Here is a 24,351-nt window from a genome sequence, read left to right on the forward strand (position 1 = left end):
TAATCTTACTCCTTATAATAAACGGTGCCAGAGGGTCACAAATAAATCTACCCCTGCCCTTCCAGCCTGTATAAATATACGAAGACCCCAATTCGTCTTGTGAAATGATCGTTTCAAATATCGGACATTCGAGGATTTATGATCAAGCGCCGACGGAAATTAGGACTCGCTCGCTGTTATAAAATTCTTTCATTACGCCAAATTAAAAGATCGGTTTCACGGATCAGTCACCTAATATTGTTGGGACACGAGATGGTGAATTTATTCCAAGGTCTGTATGCGCAAGGTAATAATAAAGTAAATAAAATGAAGAAACACGCCACGATATCCTTATACGAAAGTAGTATGGTAAATAAAACTGAGTTTATACGAGACAATTACCTATAATTGCCTATAATAATCTTTATTTGTTTTTTAGTGGGGGAAGTGGTTCAAGGTTTCTCTCCTTCTCTCCCTACGTTCTTGCTTCTGGTGTGGAAATTACACTTCACTGGTCGTTAAATGCTTGCGGGCTGACCTTTGCATCCTCAAATCTGAACCCATTCGAAATTGAAGGCAAAGAATTCAGTCCCCGCCACCAAGGGTTTCAATTTTCGTGAGGTACTGCCTCTGTCATGGTAATTTGTAAATCCTCAGATCTGAAGTTTTACGCAAATGTAGGAAATAAAAATAAATGAATAGACATTAGAACATGAGCTGCTAAGGGGGTGGGGGGTGGTGTTGTAGTTGCCTTGTATTCGTTCACAGTCAGCTTGGAGCTTAGGGATGTGAAGTTGCAAAAATCTGGATGATAGTTTGTCATTGTTATAACTGGTGATAGAGCAGTAAGATAAAGTTTCTTTACATCAGCTTTTAGCGTTACTGCCACGTCTCTTCAATAAAGGGACAGTGGGGAGTACCCCTTCTGACATTCTTAATTCAAAAGGCTTCACTTCTGGGGAAAGAAAATCTCGCAGGATAATCGAACTTTCTAAAGCATTTCGGTTCTCAAGCTGCAAGAAATCTCAGTTCTAGTAGGTTCCTAATTTAGGGATGGCATTAATTCAAAGTTAATACATTGTAGGACCAAAAGCTGATAAATTCTTTTCGCAATCTAAAGGTTTTGAGGGTTGAAGATAATTCCGAATACCAAAGAATGTACGTATATATATATATATATATATATATATATATATATATATATATATATATATATATATATATATATATATATATATATATATATATATATATATATATATATATATATATATATATATATAGTGGTGTTTATATCTGCTTAGCATCTTTCATTTCGGACGGCTTGGTTCATTGTCATATTCTTTCCCTCTGTGGAATATTTTCACTGCCTCCTATTTTTTATGTCATAATTTCCCTCTGCGAAGTGATGCTTCGTTTGCAGTAAGTTTTTTTCCTCCGCCTTGTTTCCCACAGGCTTGAGCACCAGAAAAACACTCCTGGCAAAATTCATGTCAGTCGCAGGATAAGCCCTCGAAAGAAGAGGAGGGAAAAGGAAAACACGATGTAAATATACACGACTACTACTGCAGTATGACTACTACTGGCACAGCTACTAATACTCCTGTCACTGTTTTCCACCACAGTTATTTCTGTTTAACAGCAACCCCCATCACAAAGTCCTTTTTTTCACCCAGCAGCTAAATCGTATCTGAATCTCGTCACCTATGACTCAACTTGGCCGACATACTCAATTGCGGAGAATTGTGTGCCGAGATAATCAATCCCTTCTTTTGAAGACCAGAATGGAATTTAGGTCAGGCCGTTTTGCCCTTAGTCGCAGTTCCCGTCTCAGTGCCAAGCGATGATCCCATCCAGGTTATTGGATAAAAATTTCAAAGAAGATATTGATGTCTTCGCATACAGCGATTACCCGTCGACCGTTTACTCGACAGGCGCTTGTCTGTCCTATATTAAGAAAATCAAATAAACCTCTCGGCCGTCGACCGTTTACTCGACAGGCGCTTGTCTGTCCTTTATTAGGAAAATCAAATAAACCTCTTGGCTATATATGATGCTCAGTGTGATTCAGCTTCGCTCCCACTAGCCTCTTAAGATTAGTTAGAAGTTTCTCTAACACTTGTTTTAATATAAAGCAGGTAAGTTAAGTCATGCACATAACAACCTTATCTATCCGTGCGTTAGTGACCTTGATAGTTGTTACGCCAAATAAATCACAATCATTCTATTAGGACCTGAGATAGGCAAGAGCATAAAAACATATAAGTTAGATTAGATGAAAGTGACATAAGCTACGATCGTTTGATGGTAATATAACGTCGACAAATGATCGAAAATTACTGGATACATAATATAGTAGATTTGGTCAGCAAGCTAATTTGACGTTGATAGCTTGTGATCAACTTTAGGTAGGTGTATAGGGTCAAGTGAACAGCCAAGAAATCCCCTCAACTGAAGGCTGACAGAATAAGAAATGACCAATGTTTATTCCGTTAATACCCTGACGCTGATACTACTGTAATATCGACCAGAAGCACGTTTATCATGTCATCCAGTAGGAAAGAGGTAACAATCAGTGAGAGAGGATTAATATACATGCTTAGCCTGATTTTATATATATATATATATATGTGTGTGTGTGTGTGTACAGTATGTATATATATATATATATATATATATATATATATATATATATATATATGTGTGTGTGTGTGTGTGTGTGTATGTGTGTGTGTGTGTGTGTGTGTGTGTGTGTGTATAGTATATATATATATATATATATATATATATATATATATATATATATATATATATATATATATATATATATATATATATATATATATATATATATAGCCAACAGTCAAGCGGCAAATTCACAATCAGGAGATCCATAAGACAAGAAGTCTTCAAAGTTCTTTATTTAGAAACGTTTCGTGCAATCCTTTGCACATCATCAGTCTGCAATAAATTATAAAGAGCAGTTAAAACTAAAGTTAAAATAACAATTATTATACCGACAGTAAAAAAATTTTATAAAGTCAACATAAAAGCAGAAAAATTTTTTATGAAAAAATAAAATAAAATCAATAAATAAATATATTAAAATTCATCAAGTTTGTGAAGGAAATTTAACTACCTTACAGTACAACGCAAGAGGGAAGAATGGCCAGAAGAAACGTCAATGCCCAGACAACACCTTAAGCGAGAGAGAGAGAAACCGCAGAAGTGTTACTATTCAAATTAGGGGACAGGTGCTTTATATATAATGACTCAAGGGTAGTTAAAAAGGCAGTTTGAGATGTAGCACTGAGAATCGAAATATGTGTTTTTTCAACATGAATTTTTACATTTAGTAGCATGTGTTCGAATGCTAGAAAGTTCTGGATTGGATATACGGGAACCTGTACGATAACTGAGTCCTAAGTGGCTGTAATAGCGGACTTGCAACAGTCTTTTACTGGAACCAACATAAGTACCAAGACATCTTGGGCATTCAAATTTATAGATAATGCTGGACCGCATAAAAGCCTGCAACTTGTCCTTATAGGAGAAAAAATTTCCAACCTTTTTTGGATTCATAGGTATCAAATTTAATTTTTAAAAACCTGTTTCTCTTTCAATGATAATTTTTATTTTTGAACGTAATTTGTCCGAGTGGGTAAAGGGAATAACAGCATACATGTTCAATTTAGGAACATTAAAGTTTTCAGAGGAGGGAGACATATATTTAGAAAGCATATTATTAATTATTTTCTGGACTAGGAATTGAGGATACGAATTAGCCGAAAAAAACTTTGATAAATAATCAATTTCCAAGTGAAAATTGATGGTTTTTCTTGGTAGGGGGATCGGTCGAACTGAGCCCGAGGAGGACATTGGATTGTCACCCGTGTCGTCTTCTTTGGTGGCCGAAGCAGGGGCATTCGATACAGGCTCTACCCTGAGTCTTCGCAGTTCCGTGAGTTCATCGGCCATTTGAGACATGGCAGAATCCTTACCCATGGTCGTGTCTGCAGGAGACTGGGAAAGAGAGGAAGAGGTCGTGGTCGGCATGATAGGCTCGCAGGTCACCATGACCAGCTCAGGCACGGATTGCAAGGCCACACCTTCAGTTGAGCTTCCGCTGTAGTCCGAGGGATCCATCTCTCTTACCAGCACTGGTAGTGGAGCCAAGCCAGGAGAAGAGAGGGGATCTGGATTTGGATCTCTTGAATGGAGATTGGGGGCGCACTCTGGCACTGGCACTAAGGCAGGGTCACGCACTAGCACTGGATTGGGAACTTGCTTGTCGTTTGGGACGGACAGAGGTTGCCACTGGCGGAGATTGTGAATCAAGTTTGGGATCTCCAGGAGGGAGATCTAGTTGGTGCCTTGTCACTGGCACTGGTGCAGGGCTTGGCACTGGAATGGGATCTGGAATCAACTTTAATGGGGGTGGCCACTGCACATTGTACTCAGGTGGCACTGGTAGTGGAATGAATGCAGGCGTTTGAGGCTTACTCATGCCTAATGAATGATTTGAGGGTTTTGGACCCCTGGATTGCTGTAATTTAGATGGGGACTGGAAGTCCTGTCCCAGGAGGATGCCATAACCTCCAGGAATATAGCTTGCTACTGCAAGGTTGCAGATTTTGGATCTATGAGTTCTTGTGACTCTCAACTAAACAATAGGGAGTATCATTTTAAAGTGATTGATACCCTCAACTGTGACGAGTTTACATCAGTTAACGTTAGCTCCATAGAGAACTTAGTCCTTCCTTTTGAGGGAAATTTGTGGGTCGGAGTCACCAAATGCCTTGACCTGGCATGCAGGGTAGCTACCTCAAGGAGGTGCCACTTATATAGGACCCTCGGCTGGAGGGCCTAAGGGCTTTAGTTTTGTAACTGCCAAAGCAATGGTGGGAGTTCTTGGTTTATTTATTAGGGCATTTTGCCCAAGTGGGTGAGTGGCCATAAACTTTGCAATTAGTGCAATAATTCTGGCTGTAATCTCTTCATGGCACTGCCCCTGCAGAGGGTGTAGGCTTGTTATTTGGTACCCCTGGGATTGGGGGCACTTGTTGTGGTGGACTCCCAGGAGGTGGTTTTAAAGGCACTGTGAGCAGTGCCTGAGGCTTGTTTCAGCACTGCTCTGTGGGATGTCCGGCTTTCTTGTAGTGCCCACATACAATGGGCTCCTGTGAGTACCTGTTCTTGGGTGGAGGGGTGCCGGAGGTGGAAGAAGGAGGGCAGATCTTGCATCCCGTGAGCTTATGTGGGCGTGATGGGTGTCCCACGTGTCCGCAAGCGACAGCACTCCGCTAGGGTGCTTTTTCACAGACATGGGTGGCTAAGGCAGAAGGGGTGTAGTATAAGAAATTCTCAATCTTATAGAGGGCCCTATCGGATTGATACGCCCAGTCAGACAAGGTCTGTCCTGCTTCTTTTATCTAGCCTCTCCAGCGTTGTCTCCAGCATTCAGGGGTGATCTCGGATGCCTTTATGATTGCCCTGTGCACTTCCACCAGTTTCCCTTGATCTGCCTCAAGGAGGGCGTTAAAAGCAATTAGACCCTTTCCTCTAAGGAATTTTCCCATGAGTAGAGAGACTTCGGCAGGAGCAATTGGGTGTGCGCCAAGGACCCTTTCTACCCAATCGAGCCACACCTCAGGCTAGGCCTCAAACCACTTGGGCATAAAAGTATGAGCCTGAGTGAGTGAGGGTGGATGCACTAGGAGCTGGAGAGGAGCTGGTATTGCCAGCTTGGGCCATCTGGAGCTCATGGGCCCATTGCTTTTCTTCCCTTTTGATCCTATCCTTTCTATCTTGTTCTTCCTTTGCAAGTCTATCTAGCCTAGCTTGTTCTTCCTTTGCAAGTTTATCTAGCCTAGCTTGTTCTTCCTTTGCAAGTTGATCTCTCTCCTTGGCAGCATCTACCTTTGCTTGGACCCAGTCCAGCAGGGTTTGTCCCGTCTCTCCCAGTCCCTTCCTCTTGAATGGAGAGTGCTTTATAGTCCTCTGCTTGCATTGTGCCAGTATTACAGGCGTTGTAGGACAATACCTGGGAGGAAAGGGGTGGGGTGTCTGGAGAACTGTGGTTGATTTGTAGAGAACTTAATTTCTAGGGGGTGTCTCGAAAGATTTAAGTTTGTTCGTGATGAACTGTTTTCAATATGTCCAAAAGATTCAGGGCTGTTCAAGTGAGCAGGTTCAGTATGTCTGAAGAGACTCAATATTGTTTGAAATGAACAGATACAGGGTGTCTGAATACAACTCAAAACTGTGATGAAACAGTTTCAATATGTCTAAAAGACTCAGTTGTTCATGATGAATGAAATTTAATATGTCTGTATAAGACTCAGTTGTTCGTGATAAACAAATTTTAATATGTCTAAATAAGACTCAGTTGTTCGTGATGAGCGAATTTTAATGTCTCAAAAGATGTAATTTGGAGTTTATTTCACACACGGACTTGGCCGGCTATAGGGTGAAGGTTGGGTTTTTTGGTTCGCCTAGTAGGACGTGATTTGTTTGCAGGTAACTGAATTTTTATGTTTTAAGATTATGTATATTTAAATGAACAATCATAAGATGAAATGAACTAATCGGGCTTGAAGGTATATCTGTTGATGTGACAATGCTGATAAGGGCATTGTGGGGTTCATGAAGGGCAAGGAAACAGTTCCGCTACTACTGATCCCTCTGTAAATGGAGAGATTTATGAATTGAAGGCCAGTAAGGACACAGTAAAATATGTACATGACAAGGCAGCGCACTGAGGGTACCAAGGATGCCTTGAACACACGATTTTATGTGATTACCTTAAGCACTGGAATTTACATAACACTGCACTGACTAGGTGAGGTTAATATGAAAATGCTGACACTTGGAAATGGAATAGGAAGTTCAGTGAGAGAATTAAAAAGGTGTGACTGAATGAAAAGAACCTTTGTAACAGATCACTTTACCTTATAGAAGAGGTGGCTTCAGCGTGGATAATGGCAGTGGAGGAGGGCATAAGGGACTTCACTGGTAAGAAGACTAAGGCCCTACAAGATGGGACCATATGGTAGGTGCATGGAGCTCTGAAAGAGGCGGGAATGCAAAGGGAAGGATGGTAACTTGCCTGCATCCGGAGAGGACTCGGTTTAGGGATTATGATGCTTCCTTGTGCAGACGGAGCTGATGTCATTCCTCTATGCGCTCGCATCATTTGATTCAGGGTTCCCATATGGTGAGTTAATTTCACGTGTCCCTACAGGAGTTGTACCTCTCTCTTAATCTGCTTTATTCTGCCTCTGGCCAGAAATTAATCTCCTCACAGCCTCATGCATTGAAAAAAAAGGGGTTCCAACAGTCACATGTTCAAAGAGAAAAAGTAGGAGAGTGCAATTAATGGATTTAAGAAGGGGCCAATATTCCTTTCGCCCTTCCTTGTCAGGCAGTGCTAAGCAATGCATTGTATTCTTACTTCTGAGTTTTAAATTAAACTTTTGGTAACTTGGATGCTTGGAAAGATGTAGTATATTTTACAAACAGATAGTTTTGTACTGTGATTTGTAGTAATTGCATATTTCCACTAAGTATGTTTTTGTTTTGAACAATGTTTTTACATACTTAAGTACCTTGTTGACATGTTTTACTGTCATCTGTGACCCATCTTGCTTTCTTGTGTAAGTTGTTTTCTTAAAACTGTTTAGAACCCTGAAGATGACTTTGGAATAAAAAGTTGAAAGTCTTGGTACCTCCTTTTATTTTCACGTGGGGCTTTCTTATATACTTCATCCACGGGACCATCGTGAAATACAAGATATGGAAATACAAGATATATATATATATATATATATATATATATATATATATATATATATATATATATATATATATATATATATATATATATATATATATATATATATATATATATATATATATATATATATCTCACTTTCTCCCTTTCCTGTTAAGATAGTTGCTTCAATCACATTACCCAACATCTTTGACATTTTATATTTCACCCCTTCTCACCACCCATTCCTATCAGAACTGAACTTGGACTTAAGGGCATCGGGAATGTGACTATTCATCTCAGAGATCTCGAAAACTATGGATTAGTCACTAATATCTGTCTTTTTTGGTTATTTTTACATGTCACCCCCTTCCCACCCCTACCCCCTTTGGTGCCAGTGGTGTCTAAACCCCTACTCCCCACCACAGTATTCTTTTCCAGTTCTATGTATACCGAAATGAGGTATGATAAACCCATAGAGTTAAGTTAGTCACTATGTCTACGGGCAGAACCAGCCCATTTCAAGGAAGCCATTCCCACCCCTAACCCCCTTTGGTGCTAGTGATGTCTTACACCCACAGGCAGTAATATGTATACCAAGTTTGGTTGAAACTGCTCCATGCGTTTCAGAATTATGCTGAACGTACACACACACACACATACATTCATTGTTATATATATATATATATATATATATATATATATATATATATATATATATATATATATATATATATGTATATATATATATATATGTATAATGTGATCGGAGGGACAGCATCTTTATTTCACCGGCGAAAATACCCAGCGTTGAATGCTGATTTAGGCACGCTCCTTTTTTGTTGACTCAACAGTGATTATGCACTCAAAGTTAGTCAATTTTAGTGGGTCACCGCCATAGATAAATAAATTATGGGGCTAGCAACCTCATTGCAAGATGTTAGTAAAGAATCGCCCCTCTAAGAAGAAAATGTGCACCTGTTTGTGTATCCGTCAATCTATCTATAACAAAATATAAGAATAGGTGATTCTGTGTGTGTGGTCGTGTGTGCATAAACAAGGAAGCTAAAGCTTGTGGTCAATATGTCACTTTCACCAAGGTTTTTATATTATTCAAAATGGATCGATGGACTTTATTAATAAGTAATAAAATTAATTTCATGGACTAAATTCTCTTATGTATCGGTTCTCTGAAAGTCACAAAGGATTACATATGAAATCAAAACGAGAGCTGTCAGTAACAATGTCTTTTGTCAGACAACAAAGAGGAAACCAAGTCAATGCCAAGCATTTTTTCGTTCAGCTACATTCTGTACTTGTTCACAGTGATGTATCAAATATTCAGATTATAGATCAGAAAATCATTCTTTGCTCTCCAGGCAATAACGAACAATTATTGCCTTTAAGAATCGAGGTGCCTGAGAAGTACCATTACTGATGATTGTTCAATCGATTTGTCCTTTGGCTAGCAACATTTCCTTCAGAGCGCATTTTACATGTGGTGAGGACAAGGCAACAAGAATTCCTAAAATCTCCTGTGTTCTTAATTTTTTTTTTTCATTCCTGACCAATTCTGAATATTTTTTTTTTCCATTCCTGACCAATTTTGAATATTTTGCTGCCAAACTTTCTGCCTAATGGCCAGTTTCGATGACAAAATTGTAGTAACGTAAAGATCATATGTTGAGAGGGTGTCGCACAAGAACGCATAGAGAGCAGAACTTTCCCCACTGATATTGACCTTTGGTACAGTTTAGCATTAAAATAAAGAAAAAATGCCCAGAAACCTGTTTGGTCAACAGTCTTTACTCCTGCCGGAAAGGCGTCTCTGTCCGCCTTCCTGCATCACGAGGTAATTGAAGGGAAAAAATATTTAGGAGATTCAGATTGTATTTGCATTTCATTTGAGATGGAACGCTATAAATTCTTCCGAAATGTTCTAAAATTTGACCTTACACCATTACGTGTTATAGAGTGATTCAGTTTTGGTTTTATTTAACCAAATGATGTTAAGGTCACCCTTAATTGGAATGTTTGATTTTTGACGAGTAGATCTAGCATGACACATTTTCTTTTACTTGGCATGTTTTCCTTTAATTTCAACCCAGTTTGGACATTTCTCCCCAATTTTGTGAATTTCCACTTGATTGTTTACTTAAGAGTATGCAGTAAATATATTTCTTTAAATAACTCCTAACGAACTACATGATCTGTAATGAAACATTTAAGAATGTGCTGACGTTTTTCTAATATGGGTACTGTGGATCTGCGAGAAGACTGACAAGGCAGCTGATAAACAGCCCCGGATAGAAGAGGAGGGTCGAGCGTAAAGGCTAATATGATCTCACTGTAAAAAGTCAAAGAGTTAAAGAATCTCCCACTAATCTTAGCATTCTTGGTGCAGGTGCTAGTGGGCTGAGGAGACGTCTGGAAGGAGCAGAGTAGAAATTCAGAGTTTACAGGGATAGTCGTTGTTCTGAATGACCCGAAATTGCTCACTGACGACAGAAAAATGGACATTAACAAAATTCCGTTAATAATGACAGTGTCTTGCCTTGAAAGTGTTGTATCTTGCATTATACCGAGAAACAAGACCATATTTTGACTCCAAATCATCATTCCACCACAACATTGTAGCCAAAAGTGCATATACTGTACAGTCTATCAAAAAATATCAACGTTCTCATCCATCTAAATCTACTTTTGTATACCTGACCACTATGTTATTCTCAACCACAAAACATTATTCATATCTTTATTTCATGTTGATTTTCTGTTGCTATTGCTGTACTTTTACTTATCAGCTATATTTGGTTTCCAAGCGTTCTGTTTCTATCATGATTTAAATTCATCGTATTCAGTCTGAAACTTGGCTATGAGGGTTTTTGAATTCATGCTAGTTCCAAACCTAACAGAGCAGTGATTCCCAACCTTTTTAGCAGGTGACCCCAGGCATGCTCCTCTAGCTATAACCGCGACCACACTGTTGCATGTTACTATATTACTGACTGTAGGCTATGAAAGCAAAGAACAAGTATAATTTTCTTGTAAAAGGTGCTGTAAGGCTGAAAAAAGAAGAGACAAAATGAAGAAGAAGAAGAAGAAGAAGAAGAAGAAGAAGAAGAAGAAGAAGAAGAAGAAGAAGAAGAAGAAGAAGAAGAAGAAGAAGAAGAAGAAGAAGAAGGGCGATAGAGGAGAAAGAGGAGGGGGCATGGAAAGATGGGAAGGGAGTCGGGCCAAAGGAAAAGGAAGGGGAGGAGTGAAGAGTAGGAAGGGGAGATATAAGAAAAGGGAGAACGGAGGGGCAAGGAAAGACTATGGTGGCGGTATCTCTTGGGTTTAGAAGCCTTTAGAAGCCTCAGTGTTAATGCAATCTAATGACACGATTCATTGACAAGCTATGGTGCAATATTTCGTTGGGAAGTGAAGTGTTCAATTTCTGTTGTCTGTACACCACTTTTACATATTTCAGAATTTTAAAGACAGCAAGACTGTGAAACCTATACTGCACATTCCAGTTCAGTATATGGGTAAAAACACATCAGCTTACCAACAGAAGATGAGAAAGTTTCTAGAGACCGCTTCTAGTTACGTCCATGCAGCTCAGACTGGACGTGGACGATTCACGTTCGGAGGACACAAGATTCTGTTCACCTACCAAACCAGTCCGACACTCAGGGACACCAGTCATTAAACATACATTATTAAAAGTTTCTATATATAAATATATCCATGAGTAGATTTATGAAGCCAGCAAAGTTACTTATAAATGTCTTCAGACAGTATTGGTGATTAGGACATTTGCATTAAAATTACAATAATCAAGAAAAAATTTTGATGCATAAACAGAAGTAATATGCCTTATAATTATGGCAACATAGAAATATAGCATATGCTGAAAATATCTCATAATAGGGAATTAATATTTTTGATGTTCTCAGACTTGTGAGTTTTTGGCGACCCCAGAAAAAATGCTTGGCGAACCCATTGGGAAAGGGTGTAATAGAGGATCAGGGTTTGAAGTATTCTGGTTTGTGAAACATAGTATATCTCTCTTTCTCTCTCGCTCTTTATATATATATATATATATATATATATATATATATATATATATATATATATATATATATATATATATATATATATAGCCTATAGCCTATACTGTATATATATACATATATATATCCTTACATGCTTTGGTGCTTGTAAGTTTCTGTTCTGGTTAGTGGTGTTGCGTTATAATTCTTATATTATTGTCAGTTTACTAAAGATAACAAATTATTCACCTTCCTTATTTTTCATTTAACTACCCTTTTTCTACATAGTAGCCTACATATTTTCTTTCTTGACCTTATAATTTTCGCTGATTTATTCTTCTTAATATATATACATATATATATATATATATATATATATATATATATATATATATATATATATATATATATATATATATATATATATCATATATATATACAGTGGGGTGTCCTGTGACCACAATTTAATATGTAAATTGAATCTGTAATTTTGACTCGATTTCCGGAGCAACGACAATTTTCAAGAGTTTAGCATTGAAAATTCTCATTTTCTCTAATAAGGGCACAGAGCATGTTGAAATTTAAACAGTAACTACTCTATTTGACAGAACGAAACTCAACTTGCTGGAGGACCTCGATGTTATGACAAGAACATGGCAATATGAAAAGAAAAGTATTAAATTTACCACAAAGTGACATAAAGTACTGTCAGTTCAGGTCTCATACCTTTCACTATCATCGCCAAATTTATAACAGAGTAGCGTATTCCAAGCTGTAATTTTTTTTACTTTATCCCATGACTTGAAATACCTTTCATGGAACATACTTTAGATAGTTTCTTCAAAGGCCCTCACAGAATGTGGTCTCGCGGTGGTTCTGTTTATACACTTCTCTTTCTCTTATGGAATGGCTCCTCACTGTCAACTACCGCCCAAATAAATCTCGCCAAAAGAAGCTCTGAGTTTCTTCTTTCTATATGCGGTGACGAAAGGGGTGTAACGTAGGCTGCCTTGTATGGGGCTTCTCTCTATGCTTTCTATCTATTCTCCTATACCTTATTTTCATATATATATATATATATATATATATATATATATATATATATATATATATATATATATATATATATATATGTGTGTGTGTGTGTGTGTGTGTGTGTGTGTGTGTGTGTGTGTGTGTGTGCGTGTGTGTGTGGGGGGACTTCATTGCACACCCAGAAACTTTCCAGCCTACCCTGTGTGATGCCACTAGGGAGAAGTTACGTAATTCTGAAATTCCTTGAAAAACAGATTATATACAGTAGAACCTCTGAGAAAACCGTTGTTAACTTGTTTTATGTAAAATTATAAACTATTAAAATTCACTAACATATTATCAATAAACATTTCTGGAAACTAAATTTTTGTACGAAATCAACGCATACTTAGTAAAGGAATCTGGAACATAACAGAAAATTACCGAGTCATTACTTCCAGTTTTCTGTAAAAGAAAACTATTGAGATGGCTTTGTCTGTCCGCCCTCAGATCTTAAAAACTACTCAGGCTAAGGGGCTGTAAATTGTTACGTTGATCATCCACCCTCTAGTCATCAAACATACTAAATTGCAGCCCACTAGCCTCAGTAGTTTTTTATTTTATTTAAGGTTGAGTTTAGCCATGGATGTTGCGTCTGGCAGCACGAACCTCCGATTGACCGCATCTGGGGAGCAACTGAGCGCTACCCGGTCGTAGCTGAGAGTTTCATACAGCATTATACGCCGTACAGAAAACTCGATTGCTCAAAGGAAACTTCGGGGCATTTTCTACTTGTTTTTTGACTGGCACTGCAACAGAAAAAGGTGTTTGGGACAAATACTAACGTGAATGATAAACCTCATACCTTATGCTTTGATAGAGACGTTTTCCGAATTTTCCATTGACAAAATAAAGATTTCCATGTTTATATAAATCTGAGAATCGTGTCAAGATTAGCGAACCTACTCGCAGAAAGGTTCACTATTCTTTGCAAGAAGATTATTGGGTTCGTTATTCTTTACATAGGAATAATCGGGTTCGCTCTTCTAGACATGAACACTTCGGTACCACACATTTGATCCCCCAGGGACTAGTACTAAACAAGGCGAAATACATTTGACACGCCCGGAGATTTTACTAAACACGGGGAAACAGTGTAGATGAATCACTGTTTCGCCGTGTTTAGTACCAGTGCATGTGGAAATGGAATTCGGACCGGAAAGGGGACATTCACTGGGGATCACTGCATGGGTTCGCTGCTCTTGACATGGAGATGTTGGGTTCGCTAATCTTGACATGATCCAAATCTGCTACTAATGGTTGAAGCTTAAATAAAATGAGGTAATAGTGACAAATAGATTCGTAAAAGAGATCAAGAATGAGGGATCCAAGACATCTGAGAAATGGCCATCCCTTCGCTCTCTGTCTCCTCCTCAATCAGAACTCTTCCAAGAACGTTTCAAGTATGAGCAGCACTATGCCTCCATAATTCTTACATTCTCTTCGGTCACCACGGCCGTCAGACTATATGAAGAAAACAAACGTTTTTTCCAGCTCTTTAGTCTGCAGTTTGATATTTGTTATCAATTTCTTTACATCTTATGCAGTCACTTTTACAATCAACCTCACATCCAGGTAAACCTCTTTGTCTCGCACTTCAATTTTAAGCCTGTTTGTACGTTAGCAAAGCATAAAGTAGAGGAAGTAGTGTTTTGAATAGAAAAAAAATCCAGCAAATTGCAGATGTTGAAGTGTGTTATTTGCAAAATCTTGAAAAATCATTCCATGAAACACTCCGTCAAGACGAAGATAAAACAAAATAACGTTTAATTTAATAATTTTTTTTTTTGATTTAGTGGTTAACATAAGAATAGTAAAAAAAGTTAGGTAAAGCTGGGTGAATATAACACTAAAATTTTTCATTTTTACCTTACGATGTAAACATCAGTATTTTTCCAAACGTTTGAGTGTAAAGTAAAGGTTTGCTCTTGTAAATATAAGGATGCCGGACAAATGAGTATATTTCTAGTATGTTTCCGATTTCATTTATTATTGTTATTATTCAAGATGCTCAAGCAGTCAAGCGGAACAAACCTAAAATATCATTAACTAGTAATGAAAGCACAGCAAAGTAGAATGCCCATGCCTGACGAAATATTGGGATTTTGATTTCAAGTATGATTGCAAATAAACAGATTTCAACAAGCACGTACACATGCACGCACCTATATCACCATCATATCATCAGCATCATCATCATCATCATCATCATCATCGCCCTCAATGCTGAGGGACGTAGAGGCCTCCCTGCGAAATTCCGCTCCTCACGCCTTTCCTGCTTTTGATCTTCCCAAAATCTCCATTCGTCTGCAGCATCTCCTCTCAAAGATCTCATCTACGTAGGTCAGGGTCTTCCAACTCTTTTTGTGCCCACAGGAACCCAACAGACACTGTAACATAACATTCTCCCTAAGGCTGTGCAAAGGTCAGGTCCAAGCCATCTCCATTTCCCTTTCATCATTTTCTCATCTTCAAATGGAGCTTTGTATATACAGTATGTGTGAGGTAGGGTCTGTAAGCAGCGTTGTCCAATGGCTTTATACCTGAGGTGATTAAAACGCGATGTATAAAAATATAAATTTCGTTTACAGCACTTGATCAATGATGGAATGGGAGGGGCCGTGGCCGTCTGCCGATGGAGGAGGAGTGTTTGTGTACTTGTGGCACCATACACACAGACAGACAGAGGCACATTAGGTGCAGCATTGCCCAAGAACACAGAATATACGACACAGTTATTATTTTACAAGCACTGAGGACATGTTTTCGAACCGTTTTGGTAAGTCAGAACAATGTAAAATAATAAATTTAATTCCTGTATTCGTATGTATAAGAAAAGTACTGAGAATTTTTAAAAGGTGCTGTTCCGCATGTTGGGTGTTATGATTTGTTTTTTTTTTTTTTTTCAGAGTATATTTAGTTTTATGCTTTGCAAGGAAAGTTCTTGTGGTTAAAGTTCTGCTTAACTGGTTATAAGGTTTTCGTTTATTTAGCTGCATTTACAGTTTTTATTTTAAAAATAAATACGCTGAAAATATTACAGCATGGTTTCAAGTGTTCTAGTTTAGATGTGTTTTTTATTCTAAAGACTTATATGTCCATTTTGATGCACTTTTGTTGGACCATATCCAAGAACTTGTAATTTTAATTGTATTATGTCGTGGTCATTAAACTTCTATCTATCTGTCTATCTGTCTATCTATCTATCTATCTATTAAAGGAGATTATAACTACTTCTGGCCGATCGTACTCGTAGTATTAGTAATCAGGGATTGTCCTTTGAATGGCTCCTCTGTTGAAGCAAACACTGAAATGTTTAAGCTGAACTGAAAGGACTATATTTTTTTCTATCTGCATGAGAGAACTGGAGGCCTGAGACTTGTCTTGTCTTGCTTTTGTCTTGTTTTGCCTTGTCTTGCCGAGCTCCCCCTACCATAGGCTGCTACTCAAAAAGTTAAGTATATCTTAGTTTCACCAGACCACTGGTCTGATTAACAGTTCTCCTAGGGCTGGCCCGAAGGATTAGATTTATTTTACGTGGCTAAGAACCAACTGGTTACCTAGCAACGGGACCTAAAGCTTATTGTGGAATCCGAACCACGTTATGACGAGAAATGAATGTCTATCACTAGAAATAAATTCCTCTAATTCTTCAATGGCCGGTCAGAGAGTCGAACGCTGGGCCAACAGCGTGCTAGCCGAGAGCTCTATCCACCCCTCCAATGAAGAACTAAGGCCTGGCACACTCAAACTCACAATCCCATTGAGTAGACATATTGTAATCTTCCTCATCTCGGCAACCCCGGAAGTATCTCGAACAAACAGATATGAAAACCCTGTAAGAAATGAATTAGATATAATGGAATTTCCTCTAGCATCTTACTAAACAATCATGTCGAAAGCTTTCTTGTAGTCAAGCCATGCCATGCTTAGGTTGGTTCTCCTTCTCTTACTATTCTTCATTATCATTTTGTCTATCAGGAGCTGGTCTTTTGTGCCCCTACATTTCCTTCTGCAGCCTTTCTGTTGGTGTGGGATGGTGTTTGTATCCTTTAGGTAGCTGTATAGCTTTTCACTGATGATACCTGTTAGTGACTTCCACATTATTGGTAGGCAGGTGATAGGCCTGTAGTCACTTGCTATATTTCCCTTGTTCTTGTCTTTCTGTGCTAATGATGTTCTCCCTGTAGTCATCCATTTGGGCGCGTGGTGGTTTGTGATACAATGCTGGAGTTGTCCTGTTTGCATGGGTGTAGGGCCTTGAAGGTTTTGAGTCTGTGTCAGTGGACTTCATCGGGACTCTTGACGTATTTATTTCCCCTACATTTAACGAATATGAGTCACTACTAATTGTTATAATTATAACAATTGTAATTATAATTGTTATAATTTTGTTAGTCAACTCTTGGCATTTTGTAAATCAGCTCAAAGTGAGTGATGATCCCCAATTAATAAATTCGATTTTTCGAAAGTGAATAAAATTACTGGATGTCGAATGCTGGATCTACCATAGATATCATAATTGTGCTTTTGTTTTCTTTGAATGGAGAACCAAAGACAGTGCTGACAGACATAAATGTACACAGCTACAACACTGGCTTTGGCCATTCATAGAATGTCGTTGGTGGTGACATCTGGCGACTGCGCTGGACTCATGGACTTCGTACTGTGTTGTAGCTTATGTCGAACATCGCGATTTTATTTTCCTGGTGGAAGAGTGCTTCAAACTAGACTTCGTGGAAACAAATCAGAGTTTAGAAACACGACTGTCATCGACTCATCGCTCGCTTCGATTATTATTCCAAAAGTAAGTTAGGTATTTGTTTTGTGTGATTCTATTGATTTTGAAGAAGTTTATGGAACTCTACAGCCTTTGATGTTGTTGTAAGCTTTTCAAGTTTTTTCGTTGCTTCTTCGGTGTTTTGTTTTACGGATGTTTAGATGAAGTCCTAGGTGGTTGCAACTTTTGACTAGAATGATTTAATTAGTTTGAAGGTCGGCTTGGAAGTTGGAGTGATAATAATTGTGTTGTTCCTTGATTATCTGAAGTTTTTGCAATAAATTAGGCACTGGCACCCCTGGGAGTATATTTTTAAAAAAAGTGTAAGCTAACGCTGCAGATTTTGACTTTGAACACTAAAATTTCCTGTATAAACGTGAGTAAATTGGTACTGTTAACATTTTGTTCTATGGTGTTCTAATTGTTCGTCTTATATTTTTCAGGTATTTGAGCTGGCCCACTTGGAACCAAAGATGGCATTAGTCAAAATGTTGGCGATATTTTTCTTCGGTATCGCGTGCGGCATGAGATACCACGAAAAGCCTTGCCGATGTCCAGCTAGTTTTAACGTCAGTCAGGTGATAATGGAGGACGAAGCGAACTTTTACTTCACCCTGCTAGATGTTGATGTTCCGGAACATCAGTCAAAGACTACCTCCTTCACAAAGGCAGTTTATGGGCAAGATACGCCCCAAACCTTCACCAGCATTACCCCTACGGTTATTACAAAAGTGTGGCGGTACATAGCAGCAACCTCTATGATAACAAAGACGAACTTTGAAACCAAATCCTATATCGAACATGAAACGGTAACGTCAACTGTTAATTTATATCCGTACGACAGAATGTCCGCATCTGTCTGTTTCTTAACTGATATCAGGGGAATGAGTGTGGGTTTCTTAGGACTGAACTGGTGACAAAGGCATTTAATCCGGTGGCGGATGTTCGTGAAACAGCTGAAGTTTGCAGACGGCCAAACCTCCCACGAGCAGAATTCTTTCGTGTTCATTCGAGTTGTGCCCTTAGAGGAGATGATTCAATACCTCCAGGAGGATCTACAGTAACATGGAAATGGAACGCTGTCGGTAGTCTGGGTAAATGTGAGCCTACAGAAAACTATTTAATGTCTTCGCCTGACTACATATTGGTGAACACTGCTACGAAGCCGGCCGGTCTTTAAATGAAGCTGTTACTGCGTCTTTTTAGAAGTGTCCCTTTTTATTGAATGTTTTAATGTTTTTAACCAGTTTTAAAATAGATGAATTTTTAAGATTTTAAAATACGGTTGCATGTCAGTGACTTTGCAATAAAAATGTTGATTCCTTAATTTTCTTAATTTTATGTCCCCGAAAGTGTTCATAATATAGTGAATTACATGGCTTGATTTATTAGAGGTGAATAATTAAACTTTACAATTATTTTAAGTCCTTAGTTTCATGTCTGAATCAGGAAAACCGCTGGAATATAAAATCTAAGCCAGTCTAAGCACTGGGACCTAAAGTAATTTAGCGCTGAAAATGGTGTTGAAACAACTGCTAGAAGAGTAGGGAGTAAAGTATTAGAGAATATGAACAGAGGTACTATAAGAGACATGAAAGGGGTTGCTGCTAGGGTCTGAAGGGACGCTTCAAAGAACGTAATACCAACAGTTATCCATCTGAGATGCACTGACAGCACTACTCCCCTATGAGGTATGGCTGACTTAATTTGTTCTAACTTGTTCGTACGTCCAAACCCAAACTTTTTTTTGTTGAATGGGAGGTAGTTATTACCAAGAGGCTGTATCACATAAGTGGTAACTTCCCAAAATGCTGTTGTGGCAAATAGGGGTCAATATGGGTAAACATGCTATATATTTTCTTTTAATCATAATGGTTTAACCTGATGTTCAGTAAGAAAAGTAACCGAAAATCTGTAGCTGAATGACTTTTACGAAGTCCAATCCCTCCCTCATGCCTGTTGCCGGTTACACGAGGCACGACGTTCATGGGAGTGGACTGTCTATTGAGTGAAAATAGACCGAAGTAGCTGAGTAGTCTAGACACGCTATCTAGAATTGGGTTATTTTTGTAAGAAGGATTTAAAGCTATCATAATCGAGTGCATCTGCAAAACTAGATCCAAAAACTTATTGGAAAAAAATGGTGGTGGAGGGGTTAACATCTTGGCCTGAAGATTCTGAACAGTTGAAAATATCTTTTAATTATTCAGAGGTCATGTGCGTACTCTTAACAGGTAAAACAGGCATTTCACCTAGCCGGAATAAAAATTGAAGCTGTTTAGAGCTGAAATAAATTTTCTGCACGCTGACTTGGGAACTTAACACTTTAGACTTGTTTCCCCTCTGAAATAGAAACTTGTTAACGCCCTGCCCTACTTGCATGGTTGATGAATCAAGTACCAAATATTCGTCAGTATATTTTTTGGTTACCTGTAATAAACATGTGCTCAAGGGTGAGTTTGAGATAATGCACTACAAAGCTAATTAATATAATCAACCTGGTATTAGTAATGAGACTGTAAATCGCCGTACAAACACGGAGCAAGTACCTTTGAGCTTTGGACCCTTGTTCTTGATGCCATTGGTCACTATCGGAGGTTGTGCAATGTGTCGGTCATCCACCGGGCAGACCTGGCAGTGGCGAGTGGCTCTCCACCTGTTTTCAGTATTCTACACACTCATGTCTGGAACTTGACAAGAAATATGTGATGTATTAAAGGATGAGCACTTGCAGAGGAAGTTTGTAGTGATAAGAATCAAAAATTTTGATTTTCATCAATATTTCGTTAATGGTACTAGGGTATGTTTAGGAGACATTCGAGCGACTGACATGAATGCTGTTTTATGTTAGGTGTATTCTGGCACGCCAACATCTTATGCGTTATACAAGGCTCATCAAGTAGCCGTATTTTGCCTCGGAGTTTCTACGTGAAGTGGACGTGGCGTGCAAATTCGACTACCTTTATAACTAGTGTCCGATTTAATCTAATGTTCAAAATATTAAAAACGCAATGATACAATTGACAAAAGATTGCCCTTGAAAGGAACAGTTATTTAATAAGTTTGTTGATTGACACTAATCTTGCAAAACTATTTTACGCAATTTCATTCAAAAGCCCTAAAAAGATATGTATTAATCTACACATTGTTGATGACGAAAACTTTCCCCAAATTTGCCCCCAAAAATCTCGCATATTTTGTATTCGTTAAACTTTCGTAGGAAAGAACACCATATTCTCTGTAAGCTTGAATTTCAAGTCAGTGGCCCCTGTGGGCTTGTTGCATATGACAAGGATTCATCTTCTGAATAATAATAATAATAATAATAATAATAATAATAATAATAATAATAATAATAATAATAATAATAATTAATAATAATTATAATAATAATTATAATTATATTATTATTATTATTATTATTATTATTATTATTATTATTATTATTATTATTATTATTATTATTATTATTATTATTATTATTATTATTATTATTAATCGGACGGAACATGAAAGTCTCAAGTCAGGACTCACCAACTTTACCTTTTTTATACTGTCGTCGGTCGGTACCCTTTCATATATTAACGTCATCTTAAGCGGCAAGGGTACATCAGTATGAAAATGCCATTTTAGATATTTTGCTCGTTGTAAAACTAACAGCAGGCTTAACGTAAAATCAGATGGAGAGGCCCTGAGTTTTTAGATCATAAAAGTGCTAAACCTCTTTCAATTTCTGCATTATAGTTGTTACGTTTGTAGTGCGGATTTTTTCTACAGCTGTATGATGGTAACTCTGCATGTCAGTTTATCAAGACAATGGCACTCTCTTAGCGTCACGCACTTAAAGCCAAGAATAAAACTATATATGTTACCTTGTTTTAACTAGATAATGCATGCATATGCAACAATCTGATGATTCCAACTAAAACTGGTCTAGCGTTAAAAAATAAATGCTTTTACTATGAGTTCACGCGCAGTATTCAGTAATTATTAAGTGTCTGCAGTCATTGACAAAATATTTCCAGAAATTTGGGATTGTCGTATTTAGCTTTAGTCAACAACTCTTCATCTCGAATTTTCCATGATTTCCGCACCTTTTTCTTTCTTTGATAATCGCTTTCGTTCACCTAAGATAGTACAGGAGATCTTTCCTTTCATACAAAACTATGGAGATAAACTGCCCACAATCGGGCAAGTGCCCGAGGGTCAAACCATGTTACCAAATCACATTCCAATTCAAACACTGAGACGGTAGGGGTCGACCACGAGCGTGATGACGTCATAGGCCGGGAGATCACGAGCAACTCGTCAAAATGCCCTCGACCGTTCTTGAGCCAGGCATACGAGGTCACACATGAACCTTGGGGCATCGATCTGTCAGTTTCCGTTTCTTAGTAGTTGCTGCAGCATGGAATCTTTGGGCTTGTATCCCGTCTGATGAAGAATAGTGGTTACGTAGTCGCGAACGATCTTCATTAATAATAATAATAATAATAATAATAATAATAATAATAATAATAATAATAATAATAATAATAATAATATATTAATAATAATAATATATTATTATTATTATTATTATTATTATTATTATTATTATAACCCTCGTGGGGAGTTAGTGCTGTCAGTGCACCTCATGCAGTGCACTGTAGGCGTTACTTAAGGTTCTTTGCGGCGTCCCTTCGGCACCTAGCTGCAACCCCTTTCACTCCTTTTACTGTACCTCGGTTCATATTATCTCTATTTCTTCTTACTTTCCGCTCTCCTAACAATAATTATTTCATAGCGTAACTGCGAGACTTTCCTCCTGTTACACCTATAAAACCTTTACTCTCAGTTTCTCTTTCAGCGCTGGATGACCACAAAAGGTCCCAGCGTTTGGTTTTTGGCCTAAATCTTAAATATTCAATTGCATTCCGAAGGGGTAGTAAGGATTTTTTTTTTTTTTTTTTTTTTTTGTGGAGAGGGGGAGTGGGAAGGAGCGTGTGATTGGTAGGTGAGGGTTGGCTATCAGGACTGATCTCTACATTGGACATAGTAAAACGTGCTGAAGGAGTTATAATATGATTTTTAAAGAATTCAACTAATAAATATATTAGTCGGCTATACAATAACATATATGATAAATTGATATAATGAATGTAATACTGTATGTTTAAGGTTTCAGAATTTATTGTGCTTTACTTCAGGAATCAGACAAAGCGGTACTGATAAACATTATTTTCATGAGTATCTTTGTATATATTTTTATATATATATATATATATATATATATATATATATATATATATATATATATATATATATATATATATATATATATATAATATATATATATATATATATATATATATATATTATATAAGAAATTTAAAGGAACAGTATGGTTCTTAGATATTTACCATTAAAATTAGTACAGTTGAGTGTGTGGTGAGTTTTCACATTCTTAAGAAGATTTTCTGAAAGTCTAAATACAGACAAATGACTTCCAAATCGAAAATACTATAAGTAACCAACAATTTTACAAATATCTCTAATTGACTGAATGTAAATGCAAGCGGTGTTTTTTCTTATCACAGATGTCATGTGCTCAAGGCCGCAGCCACAGCTTCTGAGGCAGCACCCCAAAATTAGCTTTTGGACAAATATCATTATTTAATAACGGTTATAAGCACAGCAAAATTACCAGCCATCACAAACGTTTATGGCTGTTACACTAGTCTATCTATATAAATATTGAAAAAAAAATATCAATAAAACTAGTAGAAATATTCACTCGTTATATTGAGTATCGCAGTAACATGCAGGTACTCTCATACGCAAGAACTTAGTTCCTGTAATAGAGTATTCGTAAACCTTAATACATTGTATCTCACAAAAGTTACATTACAGAAATTTACAAAAACACAAAACTGTCAGCGTTACGACTCAACTTTACGTAACAAAACATAAAAAAGTCAGCGTTACGACTCAACTTTACGCAACAAAACATCAAAAAATCAAACGTGAACTTGAAAATTATAACTCTCAGGTCTTTGATCATAAGCAGAACGCAAGCAACAGTAATTATTCAGACAAGAAGATTTTCCAGAGAACTTTCTTCGAAGCCTTTCTTCCAGCGGTTTCCTTATCAGACATCATAATCAGTAGAACTTGGCTGATTGACTGAAATGACTCCAGAAGCAGCAGTATCGTTAAACATTGTTGATCGAAGTTTTTACGATTTCCATTGTGCCGAAACGTCGTCCAGGACTTGCAATTCCCCAAGGAATAGTGAACGTAATTCCTAGAACAATTCAAAGTATATATCTCCTGAAGAGGGACCCAACAAATATATAAATTTTGGGAAAATTCAGATCATCAGAAAAATTTAATTTCATTTCCAATCTACGAAATGCAGTAACACCAGTCATTTGTTCACACTTTCTGCATTGATGCACACTGAGTCTAACCACCGTGGGGCATTTCTCAAAGCTTCCCCTGTCATAAAGCAAATCACACAAATTATGACATTCCATGAGTTAGTTGACTCTCGAATTAATGGAAGATTATTACATTTGATCCACATGAAGGAGAGAGGTTAGAATCCTGAACTTTTCTTCTGCGATATAACGTATTCACTCCTATTCAAGTGTTGTGGCCTTGTCATCTGACCTTTTCTCTGGAAAAATAACCTAAGGATTACCTGAGACCTCATAATTCAGATGCAG

At 37.6% G+C, this 24,351-nt stretch overlaps 1 long non-coding RNA gene across 1 annotated transcript; it reads left to right on the plus strand.

The window, feature by feature from the left end:
• The first annotated feature begins 17,532 nt into the window (after window positions 1-17,532).
• Window positions 17,533-18,968, plus strand: LOC136830832 (uncharacterized). Its single transcript, XR_010850759.1, has 2 exons — window positions 17,533-17,668; window positions 18,085-18,968. It is a non-coding gene; the product is annotated as an uncharacterized lncRNA (long non-coding RNA).
• The last annotated feature ends 5,383 nt before the right edge of the window (window positions 18,969-24,351 follow it).

Source organism: Macrobrachium rosenbergii, chromosome 47 (assembly GCF_040412425.1).
Source record: "Macrobrachium rosenbergii isolate ZJJX-2024 chromosome 47, ASM4041242v1, whole genome shotgun sequence".
Classification (NCBI taxonomy): Eukaryota; Metazoa; Arthropoda; class Malacostraca; order Decapoda; family Palaemonidae; genus Macrobrachium; species Macrobrachium rosenbergii.